Source organism: Colobus angolensis, unplaced genomic scaffold (genome assembly GCF_000951035.1).
Source record: "Colobus angolensis palliatus isolate OR3802 unplaced genomic scaffold, Cang.pa_1.0 Scaffold728, whole genome shotgun sequence".
NCBI classification, from domain to species: domain Eukaryota; kingdom Metazoa; phylum Chordata; class Mammalia; order Primates; family Cercopithecidae; genus Colobus; species Colobus angolensis.
In genome coordinates, this window is record NW_012121021.1 from 267,155 (window position 1) to 280,790 (window position 13,636).

At 37.4% G+C, this 13,636-nt stretch overlaps 1 protein-coding gene and 1 pseudogene across 2 annotated transcripts in view; one reads left to right on the plus strand and one right to left on the minus strand.

Moving 5' to 3' along the window:
* LOC105501584 (oligophrenin-1) overlaps window positions 1-13,636 on the minus strand; it is a 188,852-nt gene that overhangs the window by 84,575 nt on the left and 90,641 nt on the right. The gene's annotated exons all lie outside the window — the stretch shown is intronic.
* Window positions 8,663-11,704, plus strand: LOC105501583 (annotated as a pseudogene). The gene is made up of 3 exons (XR_001000213.1): window positions 8,663-8,696; window positions 10,677-11,146; window positions 11,283-11,704. The product of XR_001000213.1 is annotated as an akirin-1-like (transcript).

Below are 13,636 nucleotides of genomic sequence, written 5' to 3' on the forward strand. Positions count from 1 at the left end.
TATCACATAAATTTAACAAAGACATTGAAATAATTTTAAAAATCAAGCAGAAACTCTGGAGTTGAAAAATGCAAGTGACATGCAGAAGAATGCATCAGAACCTTATAATAACAGAATTGATCAAGCAGAAGAATTGATGAGCTTGAAGATAGGCTATTTGAAAATACACATTTAGAGGAGACAAAAGAGAAAAGAATGAAAAACAACAAAGCATGCCTACAGGATCTAGAAAATAGTCTCAAAGGGCAAATATAAGAGTTATTGGCCTTAAAGAGGAGGTAGAGAAAGAGACAAGGGTAGCAAGCTTATTCAATGGGACAGTATCAACGATATCAACTTTGAAGTACAAGAAGGTTATAGAACACCAGAGACATTTAACCCAAACAAGAATATCTAAAGACATTTAATAATCATATTCCTAAAGATCAAGGATAAAAAAAGGATCCTAAAAGCAACAAGGGGAAAAGAGACAAGTAACATAAAAAGGAGCTCAAATATGTCTGATAGCAGACTTTTCAGTGGAAACCTTACAGGCCAAGAGAGAGCAGCATGACATAAAGTGCTGAAGGAGAAAAAAATTCTTACCCTAGAATAGTATATCTAGTGAAAATGTCCTTCAAACATAAAGGAAAAATAAAGACTTTCCAAGACGAACAAAAGCTGAGAGATTTCATCAATAGCAGATCTATCTTACAAGATATGCTAAAGAGAGTACTTCATTCAGAAAGAGAAGAACAGTAATGAGCACTAATAAATCACCTGAAGATATAAAACTCACTGGTAATAGTAAGTATACAGAAAAACACAGAATATTATAACACCATAACTGTAATGTGTCAACTTCTCTTAAGTAGAAAGACTAAACAATTAACCAATAAAAAATAATAATTCCAACAACTTTTAAAAACGTAGAGAGTACAGTAAGACATAAATGGAAACAACAAAAAACTGAAAAGTGGGCAGAAAAAAATATGGTGTAAAGTTTTTATTAGTTTTCTTTTTCCTTGTTTATTTATGCTATCAGTCATAAGTTGGCATCAGTTTACAATAATGGGTTATAAGAGAGAATTTGCAAACCTCTTAATAACCTCAAATCAAAAAAGATACAATGGATACACAAAAAATAAAAAGTAAGAAATTAAAATTGGCCTGGCGCGGTGGCTCAAGCCTGTAATCCCAGCACTTTGGAGGCCGAGACGGGCGGATCACGAGGTCAAGAGATCGAGACTATCCTGGCTAACATGGCGAAACCCCGTCTCTACTAAAAAAAATACAAAAAACTAGCCGCGCGAGGTGGCGGGCGCTTGTAGTCCCAGCTACTCGGGAGGCTGAGGCAGGAGAATGGCGTGAACCCGGGAGGCGGAGCTTGCAATGAGCTGAGATCCGGCCATTGCACTCCAGCCCGGGCGACAGAGCAAGACTCCGTCTCAAAAAAAAAAAAAAAGAAAGAAATTAAAATCATAACACTAGAGAAAATCTACTTCACTAAAAAGACAGGAAGAAAAGAAGGAAGACAAGACCACAAAACAATCAGAAAACAAATAATAAAATGGGAGGGGGTAAATCATTACTTATCAATAATAACACTGAATATAAATGGACAAAACTCTCCAATCAAAAGACATACAGTAGTTCAATTGATAAAATAATTAGACTCTTGCCTACAAAAAACACATTTATCCTGTAAAGACACACATAGACTGAAAATAAAAGGGTGGAAAAAAGATATTCCATGCCAATGGAAACCAAAAAAGAACAGAGCAGCTACACCTATATTAGAAAAAATAGATTTCAAGACAAAAACTGTAAGAGACAAAGAAGATCATCTGTCTTATAGGACAGATCTCGTATTGATGAAATCCCTCAGCTTTTGTTTGTCGGGACATATGACCTTCCATATTTATTTCTTTATTTATTTCTCTTTCATGTTTGAAGGACATTTCCACTGGATATACTATTCTACAATAAAAGTTTTTTTTTTTTTTTTCCTTCAGTACTTTAAATCTTCAGAAGATCATTATGACCCCATAATGATAAAGGGGTCAATTTAGCCAGAGGAAATAACAATTTTAAATGTAATACATCCAATGCTGGAGCACCCAAACATATAAATATTATTAGAGCTACAAGGAGAGGTAGATTTCAATAGAATAATAGCTAAACACTTCAACACCCCCACTTTCAGCATTAAACAGATCTCCCAGACAGAAAATCAACAAACAAGCATTGGAGTTAATCTGCACTATGGACCAAATGGATTTAGTAGATATTTGCAGAACATTTCATCCAATGGCTACAGAATACACATTCTTCACCTCAGCACATGGAACATTCTCACGGACAAACCATACGTTAGGTCAGAAAACAAGTCTTTTTTTTTTGAGACAAGGTCTCACTCCACCACTCAGGCTGGAATGCAGTGGCTCACTGTAGTATCGACCTCATAGGTTCAAGCAGTCCTCCCATCTCAGCCCCGGCTTACTAGCTGGGACTACAAGTGTGTGCCACCACACCTGGATAATTTTTTGTACATTTAGTAGAGACAGGGTTTCACTACGCTACCCAGGCTGGTCTCGAATTCCTGGACTCAAGCGATCTGCCTACTTCAGCCTCCAAAAGTGCTAGGATTACAGGCGTGAACAACTGCACCCACCCGTAAAGGAAGTCTTAAAACATTCAAAAACCCTGAAATAATATCAAGCATCTTCTCTGACCACAATGGAAAAAAAAAGCTAGAAATCAATAACAAGAGGAACTTTGGAAACTATATAAACACATGAAAATTAATATCCTCCTGAATGATCAGTGGGCCAATGGCAAAATTAAGAAGAAAACTGAAAATTTTCTTGAAGCAAATGATAATGGAAATGTAATATACTAAAACCTACGGGATACAGTAAAAGCAGTACTAAGACGGAAGGTTATAGCTATAATGCCTACATCAAAAAGAAAAGCTTCAAATAACCTAATGATTCATCTTAAAGAACAAGAAAAGCAAGAGCAAGCCAAACTCCAAATTAGTAGAAGATAATAAATAATTAAGATCAGAGCAGAAATAAAATGAATTTGACATGATAATAAAACAAAAGATCAATAAAACAAAACAACCTTTAGCCAGATTAAGATAAAAAGAGAGAATATCCCAATAAATAAAATCAGAGATTAGAAAGGAGACATTACAACTGATACTGCAGAAATTCAAAGGGTAATTAGTGGCTACTATGAGGAACTATATGCCAATAAATGGGAAAACTAGAAGAAATTCATAAATTCCTGGACACATACAACCTACCAAGATCGAACCAGGAATAAATCCAAAACCTGAACCGACCAATAACAAGGAACAAGATTGAAGGCATAATAAAAAGTCTAACAGCAAAGAAAAGTCTGGGACCCAATAGCTTTACTGTTGAATTCTACCAAACATTTAAAGAAGAACTAATCTAAACCTACTCAAACTATTCTGAAAAAATAGAGTGGGAGGGAGTACTTCCAAACTCACTCTACAAGGCCAATATTACCCTGATACCAAAACCAGACAAAGATACATCAAACAAACAACAACAACAACAAAAAAAAACTACTGGCCATGACCATTGATATATATACTCAACAAAATACTAGCAAGCCAAATTCAACAAATTTTAAAAATCCTTTATCATGACCAAGTGGGATTTATCTCAGGGATGCAAGGATGGTTCAACATACACAAATAAATCAATACAGTACATCATATCGATAAAATGAAGGACAAAAACCATATAAGAATTTCAATTGATACCGAAAAAGCATTTGATAAAATTCATTGTCCCTTCAGGATAAAACCCCTCAAAAATCTGGGTATAGAAAAAACATGGCACTGCCCAAGGCCTGGTCCATTCTCAGTGAAAGTAAACATCAATTTAGCCATGTGTCTGTTAGGATTCCTAATATTCATAAGACACTGTCAATTCCAATTTCAGCTTGATTGTATAGCATGTTGGTCTGTATTCATCTGACTAGACGATGATTTGTACATTATAATTACTTCTCAGAGAATAGTAATTCCAGCTTTATAGTCTGTAATTTTTTTTTTTTTTTTTTTTTTGAGACAGTCTCTCACTCTGTTGCCCAGGCTGGAGTGCAGTGGTGCAATCTCCGCTCACTGCAACCTCTGCCTCCCAGGTTCAAGCGATTCTTGTGCCTCTGCCTCCTAAGTAGTTGGGATTACAGGTGTGTGCCACCACACCCAGCTAATTTTTGTATTTTTAGTAGAGGTGGGGTTTCACCATATTGGCCAGGATGGTCTTGAACTCCTGACCTCAAGTGATCCACCAGCCTTGGCCTCCCAAAGTGCTGGGATTACAGGCATGAGCCACTGTGCCCGGCCATAGTCTGTAATTCTTACATACATCTTTGTGACAAGACAGTATTCATACAGGATTACCTGAAGAACATGCAGTCCATCTGTTCCTCTAGGTTGGTCACTGTGAAGCACTCTTTTCCACCGAAACACCCTACCTTCTGAATCCATGGCTCACCACAACAGTGATTATTGGAAGATTTTTAAATTTTTTTACTCATTTGTATCTGAAATTTTTATGCAAGTACTCACGCTGATATCTTACAAACTCAAATTTGACTCTTGCTTGTCTATAAACCAATCAAAAGAACAAACTAAACAGGTTCTTAGGTCTGTGGATCTCATGAAGATAGAGAGCAGATTGGTGAGTATCAGAGGACAGGAAGGATAGCAGGAGGGAGGATGAAGAAGAAAAAAAGTTTCCTCCATAAAAAGAGTTATTAGGTTTAGGAAAAGTCAGTGTAGTTTAATAGAAGGAAAACTCTCTGAAGAATCAGAATACAGGAATCCCTCTGGAAAAAAGTATTTACAATGAGAAACACAAGGTTTTAGAACTCGGCTGATAGAAGATGACAATGTGATTAAAAGGTGGCTGCAATGAAATACAAATGATAACGAAGGACAAAAATTATTCTTAGCCTAATAATAAAAGAATACTTTTTTTTTTAAAGAATACTTCTATAAGCTAATAAAGATCTACTGTGATGTGCTGGTAAATAATGAACAGGTCGACACAGAAGGTGGAGAGTGCTGATTTTAGCATTTGTCAATTTCCATGTGAATCAACCATGGCTGATTTGAAGTGATCAATATAATGTCAATGAATGTGAAGTTGGGAAAATATGTGTACAGTTACACTTTTTGAGCAGGTACCAGCTGCCTCCAACACACCATTGAGTCAATCTCAAATGATCAGCTCATATCACCGTTAATGGTGCAATACTAGAAGCTTATGATCAGAAGCCAGAAAAGGATGTCTGCTATCACTAGTACTACTTATCATTTGGTCAGAGTGTCTAGAACAATGATTCTCAAACACAGCTTCTAGAAACATCTGAGAGGCTTTTAAAAATGACAATACCCAGGTTCCCCCTACATCAGGTAAAGCAGAATCTGTGATTCAGGTGAGTCCTGATACTTTTAAAAAAACTCTTCACTGAGTGTAATGAACAGCAAAGGTGGTGAGGAACTGGGTTCTCAATGTAATTTTAAAAAGAAACAAAAAAAGAAAAGTTAAACCCATTGGAAAGGAGATAGAATAATCATTATTTACCTATCATATAACCGTCTAACTGAAAAATGCAAGAGAAGCTACCGATACTTTTTTTGTTTTTGTTTTTTTTAGAAAGGGTCTCACTCTGTCACGCAGGCTGCAGTGCAATGGTGTGGTCATGGCTCACTGCAGCCTCAAACTCCTGGGCTCAAGGGCCCCTCATTCCTCTGCTTCTCAACTAGCTAGGACTATAGGCTCGCACCACCATGCCCAGTAATTTTTGTACTTTTTATTTTTGTAGAGATGGGGTCTCATTATGTTGCCCAGGCTGGTCTAGAACTCCTGGGCTCAGGAGATCCTCTCGCATTGGCTTCACAAAGTGCTGGGATTACAAGCATGAGCCACCATGCTTAGACCTATTGATAATGTTTTTAACATTAACAAGAAAGCTTGTAAAAATTCCTGGTCAGTGAATGAAGATATAAAAATCATAAGCATCCTATATATTAGTAATAGACACCTCAAAATTGTAATAGAAAAAATAGTGGCACTGTATGTGTATGTGTGTGGGAGACAGAGGAGAGAGGAGAGAGAGTGATTTATTTAAGTCTCAGAAATAATATAAATAAAAGTATTACACACAAAAAGACTTCTGTAAATGAAAAACAAAATTTTGTGATCCTGGATAGAAAGACTAAATATTGCATGTTTCAACTTGATTCCAATTAATTAATAGATTTAGTATAATTGTAGTCAAAATGCCAACAAGCTAATTTTCTGGAATGTGATAAAATAATTCTAAAGTTTACATGGAATAATAAACTAGCAAAATGAGTGAAACATTTTTTAAACAGTAATTGTGGAAACTTCGTGCTACTCAAAAGGAAAATGATTAATGATGTGGCATGGTCATAGTAGTATAAGAATAGTTAGGCCAGTGGAAAAAATGAAATCTCAGGATAAGACCATCGTATAAATGTAAGAACTTAATGTACAATAAAAGCAGCATTTTCAATTGGTGGGAAAAAAGCAGAATTGTTCAAAAAATGGGACATACACAATTAACTATTTGGGAAAAAATAAGTTAGATCTCTATTTCACAACCAAACAACATATTCGATTTCAAGTGCATGGAGGAGATAAAATGTAAAATACAACCACTAAATAATACAAATAAAACATAAGTGAATTTTAATAGGTTATTGGGTTAAGGAATGGCTTTCTAAACATATGGAGAAAATAAAGCTTTAAATGCACCCTGGAGCATGCCATGTATATACAGCAAGGGTGACAAGCTCTAAAAACTAGCACAGAGATGACCACTTAAGAGCTGCACTGGGGTCATGATTTGGTTGGGTATGCATTAAACTTTGCATCTCAAAAATAAGTCTACAGTCAGGTACCAAATTGCATGAGAGTCACGTGGGCAGATATTTAAAATGCAGATCTCTGGATCCCAATATAAGAGATTAATTCATTGGGTCCATGATGAGGCCTGCCAGTTTGTATTTAAAAAAAATAATAATGTCTCAAAGGTGATTCTAGGATGAGGCTGGTTTGTGGAATTACTGTATAAATATTGCTAAGCCATCTACCATGTAATGTGATGAATAAAAAGATTGAAAGTAAAAATAACCATAGAAAATATATTGGTAAACATACGTGTGCATGTGTCTTTATATTGCGGCACTATTCACAATAGCAAAGACTTGGAATCAACCCAAATGTCCATCAGTGACACACTGGATTAAGAAAATGTGGCACATATACACCATGGAATATTATGCAGCCATAAAAAATGATGAGTTTGCGTCCTTTGTAGGGACATGGATGCAGCTGGAAACCATCATTCTTAGCAAACTATCACAAGAACAGAAAACCAAACACCACATGTTCTCACTCATAGGTGGGAACTGAACAATGAGATCACTTGGACTCGGGAAGGGGAACATCACACACCGGGGCCTATCATGGGGAGGGGGGAGGGGGGAGGGACTGCAGTGGGAGTTATACCTGATATAAATGATGAATTGATGGGTGCTGACGAGTTGATGGGTGCAGCACACCAACATGGCACAAGTATACATATGTAACAAACCTGCACGTTATGCACATGTACCCTAGAACTTAAAGTATAATAAAAATAAATAAATAAATAAATAATAAATAAATAAAAATGAGTTAAAAAAAAAGAAAATATATTGGTAAAGATTCTAACCACCACTCTCAAATGAGAACACAATGCTATTTTTACATTCAGAGGCAAACCAAACAAAACAACTACAGAAAGTACAATGGCTCACCTAAAGACACTCATGTCAGAGTGTCTCAGTTAATTCAGGAAATGGTAGATAATATAATATTACTGAGAAAAATCTAGTTGCGTGAATAGTAAGCCTAGCTTTGATTAATTGCAGTTGATAAAACAGATTAAGTGAGAGGAAAAACAAGTGACTAACAGAAAGCGTGGGCAGAAATAAGCCCATCACGCTCTGACATAAGCCACGAAAGCAGTAATGACTAATGTGAGGATTAATTAGTTTCTCCAAGTTAAGGTCTTGCCAGTTGTATTTTAGGTTCTTAAACATCACCCCTCTTCTTCAATTATAAAACCCAGGGATGCCAGACTAAAGGACAGCTGAAAGAAAGGCCATTTGTCCTTTTGTTATCACTGAATATAAGACAAGTGTGTGTCCTAAGTAAAGAAAATCCAACCACAGAATAACAAATGTTATAATCTGTGGAGGTGGAAGATCTCCAAATACTTAATAACTAGTATTGGCACAAAGTTCTATCACTCAACAGAGATGCTGGCTGTAAACACCAGAAATAGCCACACTGGTACCTACTAGCTATTTCAGGCCAGGCTCATGATATATATGTAAAAGAGAAAGGTGCTACCTGAAAAAAGGATGGAGGCTACCCTAGTTAGCAGCTTAATATATATCCATATGCCAATTGATTCTCCCTGTGTTCAAACTATGTCGAGATTATTAATAATATTTATAACCTTGAGGCAAAAATTATATTTTGGCAAATCTACCCAAAGTATGTAGTGGAATTAACTTATGCACAAATGTGTCATCACATAAAAGGAAAAAACTAACATGCTAAAGAGAGAAATTATTGGAAAAATTATTGGTATATTTTTGTATCATAGTATCATATAGCTATTAAAATATTTACACATGCCACACATATACATATGTAATAAACCTGCATGTTGTGCACATGTACCCTAGAACTTAAAGTATAACAATAAAAAAAATTTACAAAGTATTTTTAACCCTATGGACAATATTATGTTAAGACAATGGTGACTATGTAAATCAAAATTTCCAAACACATCCTCTACAAAACAATATAGAGCCACCAGAACAACATGAAAGTACATAAAGCCATGCCCTTCTTCACATAACAAAAAGAAAGAAAACACCTATATAACAAAACACTTAAATATTAAATTGTAAGTAGAAAAAAAAAGAAATCCCAGCAAGCTATCACTCATATTCCCTCTACAAGTCTTTCCAGAGAGCAAAGACAATGCTGAAACAGGAGTGTTAATGAGAAAAGAAGGGGCTAGTAGCCTAAGATTAATCTGAAATCACAACCAGAAAGACAAAGTCCACACAAAGCACAAAAATAATGACAAACTGGTAGATTAGAGCCTTGGGGAAGAGCTTTCTATGCAGTTTTCAAAAGGCAGACTATGAAAGGTATCATTTGTAAGAGAAAAAGTGGCAAAAAAATAAGGGAGAGATACCCTGTGAAGACTGGAAGTTTAAAGGAATGTGAAGCAAAAGAGGAAAATTTAGGAATGGTCAAAAGTCTACCAGGCAAACGGAATCAATATCAGATAAAATAGATTTCAAGTCAAAAAGAATTAAATTAAACAAAGAACACTTTTATTTATTTATTTATTTATTTATTTATTTATTGAGAGGGAGTTTTGCTCTGTGGCCTAGGCTGGAGCACAGTGGTGCAATCTCGGCTCACTGCAACCTCTGCCTCCCAGGTTCAAGTGATTCTCATGCCTCAGCCTCCCGAGTAGCTGGGACTACAGGCGCCCACCACACCCCGCTATTTTTTTTGTATTTTTAGTAGAAACGGGGTTTCACCATTTAGGCCAGGCTATTCTTGAACTCCTGGCCTCAAGTGATCCGCCCGCCTCAGCCTCCCAAAGTGCTGGGATTACAGGCACGAGCCACTGCGCCCAGCCACACAGAACACTTAAAATGCTAAAAGACATTCTCCACATAAAGATATATGAATATCTGTGCATCAAGTAATACAGCCACCACCTTTATAAAGCAAAAATACAGGAGATGTATAAAAAAGCACACTAAAAATAAGAAACTTTAACACATCATTTTCATTAAACAACAAATCAAGTGGATAAACAATAAGTAAAGATGTAGAAGACCTAAATAACAATCTACAAATATATATCAAATTTTATGCCCTGGTACTAGAGGCTACACTTCTCAGTTGCACATGAAACACTCACAAAAAGTGATCATATATTAGGTTACAAAGAAAACATCAATAAGTTCCATAAAGTTGACATGTTATAAACATTGTCTAATAATAATACTACAATAAAGCTAAAAATCACTTTTTAAGTCCATTCCGCATGGAAAATTATAAGCGTTCTCTTAAATAATTCTTTAAAGAAAGAAATACAAATTAAAATCATAGAATGTCTTTAAAACATGATCATGAAAACACTACATATCAAAATTTGTGGGATACATTTAATGAGGTGAAAAAAGGAAAATTCACTAAGTTAAACATGTTCATCAATAAAATAAAAATTAAAAAATGAATTACATTCTTAGCTAAAAAGGCGAAAGAAACAACAAAGCAAACGAAAAGAAAGGAAAATAGTAACATAAGGGCATAAATTAATGAGGTAGAGAATAGAAAAACAGATCTAATGTTAAAACCACAATTTTTTGAAAAAATTAACAAAGTAGACAAGCCATAACCTAACTTTATCAAAAAAGAAGAAATATACAAGGAAGTATAAATATACCAGGGGTGACAAATAAATTTAAATGCTAGGAAAATTCACCAATACAGAATACACAAATAATAAGGATTGGCTTTGGATCTCAATAGAAAAGGAAACAATAGGGCTTGGCTGGCAAGCCCCACTGAGGAGCCAGAGCTTAGGCCGCACTTACCCCCAGTCCACTCCCAGTCCCTGGCCCCGCAGTGACCTGGCGAACTGGGCGACGCTGAAGCGGCCCATGGACTTCGGGACAAAGCTGCTGAGTCCCTGCTCCCCCGAAGCGGTGGCGCTGCGCCTCTCTGCCCGGCCCCACTCCGGGCCTCAGGCCCCGGACGCCAAGCTGCCGCCGCCGCCGCTTCAGACACAGACCCCACCGCCAAGTCTGCAGCAGCCCGCCCCACCTGGCAGCAAGCGGCGCCTTACAATTCCAGAGCAAATTTTTCAGAACACAAAACTGAATATAGTCGTTATCAGAGGTGGAGACATTTAGAAATTGTTCTTAATCAGAGTGAAGCTTGTGCTTCAGAAAGTGAACCTCACTCCTCAGCACTCATAGCACCTAGCTCTCCAAGTTCCTCATGGATGAAGAAGGACCAGCCCACATTTACCCTCTGACAAATTGGAATAATATGTGAGCATGTCTTATACTATGAAGATAAGATTCAGGAGGAGTACGAGCAAATCCTCAATACCAAACTAGCAGAACAATATGAATGAATCTTTTGCGAAATCCACACATGATCAGATTATGCAATGGTATGGGACAAGGCCAACAAGCCATATGTCCTGAAGCTTTGTCACATATCTGGGTACCAGGTTTGACCTCAAGAGATGCCTGCTGTACACTTTTTGCAACTGGTTTGATAACACATTTCAGCTCCAACTTTGCATCCTGAGAACACTTAAACATTTCTGCAGGTCCATTTTATACAACTTGAAAGACCTTAAAACTTTTTGGTTGCCACAAGCATATCTTCCTTTTCTGCTCATCCAGTAAACAGCTGTGCCCTACTGTGATAGATTTTCTAAACAAAAATACGTGGAGCAGCAGTTTAGCAAAATATGCTTTCAGTGGCACTCAAAAAAATGGAACTTCCCCTAAGCACAGTTCTGTAAGAAGTGTGTATGAGAGTGTGTGTATGTATATTTCAAGTTATTATTTGTATAGTGCAATTTTTTTTTTTTGATCTTGGGGATTCTGACTGTTTTTAGTTCATGACAATTACAGTTAAAAAACATTTGCTTGGCCGGGCGCTGTGGCTCACACCTGTAATCCCAGAACTTTGGGAGGTGATGGTGGGTGGATCACCTGAGGTCAGGAGTTCGAGACCAGCCTGGCCAACATGGTGAAATCTCGTCTCTATTAAAAATACAAAAATTGGCTGGGCATGGTGGCAGGCACCCGTAGTCCCAGCTACTCAGGAGGCTGAGGCAGGAGAATCACTTGAACCCAGGAGGCAGAGGTTGCAGTGAGTCAAGATCGTGCCATGGCACTCCAGCCTGGGTGACAGAGCGAGACTGTCTCAAAAAAAAATAAAATAAAAATAAAAACAAAAAACAAAAAAAAATTGCTTGTTCTAGAGAAGATCATTAATGTTTTGTGACCATATAAGTTACAACAGTAGATTATTTTTATATTGTTAAATACAGGGACTGTTTCCAGGCACAGAATATGAATCATAAGTTAGGATGGACATTAGCTGTGATTATAATAATGTAGCAAAGGTCTGTGGTCATAGATCTACAAATGTGTGGTGAGAAATTAGAACAAACTGGAGATGAGCCATTGACACACGGACTCTGCCTAAGCGTGTTAGAAAAATACTTTGACTCCAAGCCTTAAAATACTCATACAGAGTCGGCGCTCACCTCATTCACACAATCACAGAGTTCCCTGGACATTGAACCTCTAAAGGGAAAAGGTCTTCCCTGGAGCAGAAGGATCAGGGTTTGCTTGGGAGCATAACAGGTAAGCTCAGAGGTGAGCCTGGGCCTTGGCCAGGGCCAGGCCCCAGCAGCACTGCTACTTAGGAGGAGCCACTTCACCTTTGTATTAGTTATTAAAAATAGAATTTGGATCCTTTGGTCAGGTTCTCCCAAATTCATTTGAGGTGTCCATGGTCAACTCCTTGAGCTGTTTTGGCAACCCCCTGCTCGAAGTCACATATAGGCTGTTCTTAACCTTGTTTCCAAGACTGAGGAACAGAAAGTAGCCTCTGTTTTGAGCAGGTAGAAGCATACATTTATTTTTTACTGTGACTTGCTCAGGACCATATTTTACAAAATGCCTTGTTTCCTTTATTGTTTCTGGAAAGGAAAAGTTCTGTTTATATTCTTTTAGTTTGAATACAGAATAGTTTTTTTAATCAGGGCTTATTTTGAAAAAATCTGAGTTTAATTCAAATGCATGTCAATACCTTACAAAGTAAGGTATTACTCAGAGACAGTTATTCGGATCAGATGGCTTAGAGAAATTTCCAGAATACTCATGTTTGAAGATTCCTTATTAATGAATGTCTTTAACTTAAATCTAACCAAAAACTGCAATATCATTCTTTGTACATTTTCATTATATAGTGGTAACAAGCTTAGTTGCAAACAAATAAAAATACTTAAGCTATTTGTTTACTTTGCCTTCTTAAAAAAATAAACAATAAGGGGGGGGCGGAGCAAGATGGCCAAATAGGAACAGCTCCAGTCTCCAACTCCCAGCACGAGCGACACAGAAGACCGGTGATTTCTGCATTTTCAACTGAGGTACTGGGGTCATCTCACTAGGGAGTGCCAGACAATCGGTGCTGGTCACCTGCTGAAGCCCGAGCAGCAAGAGCTGAAGCAGGGCGAGGCATTGCCTCACCTGGGAAGCGCAAGGGGGAAGGGAATCCCTTTTCCTAGCCAGGGAAACTGAGACACACAACACCTGGAAAATCGGGTTACTCCCACCCCAATACTGCGCTTTCAGCAAACAGGCACACCAGGAGATTGCATCCCACACCTGGCCGGGAGGGTCCCATGGCCACGGAGCCTCCCTAATTGCTAGCACAGCAGTCTGCGATCTAACCGCAAG